General features: G+C 54.9%; 1 non-coding gene across 1 annotated transcript in view; it reads left to right on the top strand.

Annotated features, from left to right (window-relative positions):
* The first annotated feature begins 3,783 nt into the window (after positions 1-3,783).
* The window catches only part of LOC144420287 (small subunit ribosomal RNA), a 1,810-nt gene continuing 593 nt past the window's right edge, over positions 3,784-5,000 (top strand). Inside the window, exon 1 of the ribosomal RNA XR_013474640.1 lies at positions 3,784-5,000. This exon is cut by the window's right edge and continues 593 nt beyond it. This is a non-coding gene — a ribosomal RNA (small subunit ribosomal RNA).

The raw sequence follows: 5,000 nt of genomic DNA on the forward strand, positions 1-5,000 counted from the left end.
TGTCTGAGCGAAAGACAGTAATTTCGAATGAGCCAAGAAAGAGCGGTGCGGGGCCGGACGGAGCGCACCCTTTTCTCGGTGGCTGGCGGGCGAGAGAGTGCTGCGTCGCCGGCATCGGCGTCGAAAGAAGCCGAGCCAAAAAAAGTTAAAGTACAAACGTGCAAGCATACTAACCTAACCCTAGGTAAGGCATGTCAGAGCGAAAGACAGTAAACTCGAATGAGCCATGAAAGAGCGGTGCGGGGCCGGTCGGAGCGCACCCTTTTCTCGGTGGGCTGGCGGGCGAGAGAGTGCTGCGTCGCCGGCATCGGCGTCGAAAGAAGCCGAGCCGAAAAAAGTTAAAGTACAAACGTGCAAGCATACTAACCTAACCCTAGGTAAGGCATGTCAGAGCGAAAGACAGTAATTTCGAATGAGCCAAGAAAGAGCGATGCGGGGCCGGTCGGAGCGCACCCTTTTCTCGGTGGCTGGCGGGCGAGAGAGTGCTGCGTCGCCGGCATCGGCGTCGAAAGAAGCCGAGCCAAAAAAAGTTAAAGTACAAACGTGCAAGCATACTAACCTAACCCTAGGTAAGGCATGTCAGAGCGAAAGACAGTAAACTCGAATGAGCCATGAAAGAGCGGTGCGGGGCCGGTCGGAGCGCACCCTTTTCTCGGTGGGCTGGCGGGCGAGAGAGTGCTGCGTCGCCGGCATCGGCGTCGAAAGAAGCCGAGCCGAAAAAAGTTAAAGTACAAACGTGCAAGCATACTAACCTAACCCTAGGTAAGGCATGTCAGAGCGAAAGACAGTAATTTCGAATGAGCCAAGAAAGAGCGGTGCGGGGCCGGTCGGAGCGCACCCTTTTCTCGGTGGCTGGCGGGCGAGAGAGTGCTGCGTCGCCGGCATCGGCGTCGAAAGAAGCCGAGCCAAAAAAAGTTAAAGTACAAACGTGCAAGCATACTAACCTAACCCTAGGTAAGGCATGTCAGAGCGAAAGACAGTAAACTCGAATGAGCCATGAAAGAGCGGTGCGGGGCCGGTCGGAGCGCACCCTTTTCTCGGTGGCTGGCGGGCGAGAGAGTGCTGCGTCGCCGGCATCGGCGTCGAAAGAAGCCGAGCCGAAAAAAGTTAAAGTACAAACGTGCAAGCATACTAACCTAACCCTAGGTAAGGCATGTCAGAGCGAAAGACAGTAATTTCGAATGAGCCAAGAAAGAGCGGTGCGGGGCCGGTCGGAGCGCACCCTTTTCTCGGTGGCTGGCGGTCGAGAGAGTGCTGCGTCGCCGGCATCGGCGTCGAAAGAAGCCGAGCCGAAAAAAGTTAAAGTACAAACGTGCAAGCATACTAACCTAACCCTAGGTAAGGCATGTCAGAGCGAAAGACAGTAATTTCGAATGAGCCAAGAAAGAGCGGTGCGGGGCCGGTCGGAGCGCACCCTTTTCTCGGTGGCTGGCGGGCGAGAGAGTGCTGCGTCGCCGGCATCGGCGTCGAAAGAAGCCGAGCCAAAAAAAGTTAAAGTACAAACGTGCAAGCATACTAACCTAACCCTAGGTAAGGCATGTCAGAGCGAAAGACAGTAAACTCGAATGAGCCATGAAAGAGCGGTGCGGGGCCGGTCGGAGCGCACCCTTTTCTCGGTGGCTGGCGGGCGAGAGAGTGCTGCGTCGCCGGCATCGGCGTCGGAAGAAGCCGAGCCGAAAAAAGTTAAAGTACAAACGTGCAAGCATACTAACCTAACCCTAGGTAAGGCATGTCAGAGCGAAAGACAGTAATTTCGAATGAGCCAAGAAAGAGCGGTGCGGGGCCGGTCGGAGCGCACCCTTTTCTCGGTGGCTGGCGGGCGAGAGAGTGCTGCGTCGCCGGCATCGGCGTCGAAAGAAGCCGAGCCGAAAAAAGTTAAAGTACAAACGTGCAAGCATACTAACCTAACCCTAGGTAAGGCATGTCAGAGCGAAAGACAGTAATTTCGAATGAGCCAAGAAAGAGCGGTGCGGGGCCGGTCGGAGCGCACCCTTTTCTCGGTGGCTGGCGGGCGAGAGAGTGCTGCGTCGCCGGCATCGGCGTCGAAAGAAGCCGAGCCGAAAAAAGTTAAAGTACAAACGTGCAAGCATACTAACCTAACCCTAGGTAAGGCATGTCAGAGCGAAAGACAGTAAACTCGAATGAGCCAAGAAATAGCGGTGCGGGGCCGGTCGGAGCGCACCCTTTTCTCGGTGGCTGGCGGGCGAGAGAGTGCTGCGTCGCCGGCATCGGCGTCGAAAGAAGCCGAGCCGAAAAAAGTTAAAGTACAAACGTGCAAGCATACTAACCTAACCCTAGGTAAGGCATGTCAGAGCGAAAGACAGTAATTTCGAATGAGCCAAGAAAGAGCGGTGCGGGGCCGGTCGGAGCGCACCCTTTTCTCGGTGGCTGGCGGGCGAGAGAGTGCTGCGTCGCCGGCATCGGCGTCGAAAGAAGCCGAGCCGAAAAAAGTTAAAGTACAAACGTGCAAGCATACTAACCTAACCCTAGGTAAGGCATGTCAGAGCGAAAGACAGTAAACTCGAATGAGCCATGAAAGAGCGGTGCGGGGCCGGTCGGAGCGCACCCTTTTCTCGGTGGCTGGCGGGCGAGAGAGTGCTGCGTCGCCGGCATCGGCGTCGAAAGAAGCCGAGCCGAAAAAAGTTAAAGTACAAACGTGCAAGCATACTAACCTAACCCTAGGTAAGGCATGTCAGAGCGAAAGACAGTAATTTCGAATGAGCCAAGAAAGAGCGGTGCGGGGCCGGTCGGAGCGCACCCTTTTCTCGGTGGCTGGCGGTCGAGAGAGTGCTGCGTCGCCGGCATCGGCGTCGAAAGAAGCCGAGCCGAAAAAAGTTAAAGTACAAACGTGCAAGCATACTAACCTAACCCTAGGTAAGGCATGTCAGAGCGAAAGACAGTAATTTCGAATGAGCCAAGAAAGAGCGGTGCGGGGCCGGTCGGAGCGCACCCTTTTCTCGGTGGCTGGCGGGCGAGAGAGTGCTGCGTCGCCGGCATCGGCGTCGAAAGAAGCCGAGCCAAAAAAAGTTAAAGTACAAACGTGCAAGCATACTAACCTAACCCTAGGTAAGGCATGTCAGAGCGAAAGACAGTAAACTCGAATGAGCCATGAAAGAGCGGTGCGGGGCCGGTCGGAGCGCACCCTTTTCTCGGTGGCTGGCGGGCGAGAGAGTGCTGCGTCGCCGGCATCGGCGTCGGAAGAAGCCGAGCCGAAAAAAGTTAAAGTACAAACGTGCAAGCATACTAACCTAACCCTAGGTAAGGCATGTCAGAGCGAAAGACAGTAATTTCGAATGAGCCAAGAAAGAGCGGTGCGGGGCCGGTCGGAGCGCACCCTTTTCTCGGTGGCTGGCGGGCGAGAGAGTGCTGCGTCGCCGGCATCGGCGTCGAAAGAAGCCGAGCCGAAAAAAGTTAAAGTACAAACGCGATGCTAATGAGCGAGCCGTTGTCTCGACTAATATGTAGGGGGCGTTCGATCGAGCGTCTGGCTTGAGCGCTTGTCGGCCTAGCAGAACGGTCGCATTGTTATGCCCGGGTTTTAGGCACCGCTGCAGGCGGCCGGCAGAGCTCTTGTTTGTGCGAAACTGAATGGATCGAGCCCGAGAGAGGGCGAGCAAAGAAAAAACGCAAATCGCTCCGCCTGGCACTGCCGGCGAGAGCGTGGACGTCGCAGCCAGCGACTGTCGAAGCTGAGTACGGCCGCAGGCGATCGCCTCGGTCTTAAACGAATGCGACGAGCACGCGCCGGGCGGCCCAGCAAGGGCCGAGCGCAGCTGTCGCAGCTATCTGGTTGATCCTGCCAGTAGTGATATGCTTGTCTCAAAGATTAAGCCATGCAGGTGCAAGTACGAGTTCTCGTAAAGCGAAACTGCGAATGGCTCATTAAATCAGTCTTGGTTTATTTGGTCTCGTAAGCGAAGTGGATAACTGGGGTAATTCTAGAGCTAATACATGCATTAAGCGCCGACTTCGGGAGGCGCGCTTTTATCAGATCAAAACCGACCGGGTTCGTCCTGTGACGTTTGATGACTCTGGATAACCACGCGGATCGTACGGTCTCTGCACCGACGACGTATCATTCAAGTGTCTGCCCTATCAACTGTCGAAGGTACGCTACGTGCCTACCTTTGTGATAACGGGTAACGGGGAATCAGGGTTCGATTCCGGAGAGGGAGCCTGAGAAACGGCTACCACATCCAAGGAAGGCAGCAGGCGCGCAAATTACCCATTCCCGACACGGGGAGGTAGTGACGAAAAATAACAATACAGGACTCTAACGAGGCCCTGTAATTGGAATGAGTACATCCTAAAACTCTTAACGAGTATCCATTGGAGGGCAAGTCTGGTGCCAGCAGCCGCGGTAATTCCAGCTCCAACAGTGTATGCTAAAGTTGTTGCGGTTGAAAAGCTCGTAGTTGGATTTTGGGCGAGCGCCGCCGGTCCGTCGCAAGGCGTGTCACTGGTTGCGTTCGCCTCACCTTCGGTTCTCCGTCGGTGCTCTTGACTGAGTGTCGGCGGTGGCCGATAAGTTTACTTTGAAAAAATTAGAGTGTTCAAAGCAGGCTGTTCGCCTGCATAGTGTTGCATGGAATAATGGAATAGGACCTCGGTTCTATTTTGTTGGTTTTCGGAGCACGAGGTAATGATTAAGAGGGACAGACGGGGGCGTCCGTACTCTGCCGTTAGAGGTGAAATTCTTGGATCGGCGGAAGACGAACTACTGCGAAAGCATTCGCCAAGAATGTTTTCTTTAATCAAGAGCGAAAGTCAGAGGTTCGAAGACGATCAGATACCGTCCTAGTTCTGACTATAAACGATGCCAACTAGCGATCGGGAGGCGTTACCATGACGACCTTTCCGGCAGCTTCCGGGAAACCAAAGTCTTTGGGTTCCGGGGGAAGTATGGTTGCAAAGCTGAAACTTAAAGGAATTGACGGAAGGGCACCACCAGGAGTGGAGACTGCGGCTTAATTTGACTCAACACGGGGAAACTCACCCGG

Source organism: Styela clava, chromosome 2, assembly GCF_964204865.1.
Source record: "Styela clava chromosome 2, kaStyClav1.hap1.2, whole genome shotgun sequence".
Lineage (NCBI taxonomy): Eukaryota > Metazoa > Chordata > Ascidiacea > Stolidobranchia > Styelidae > Styela > Styela clava.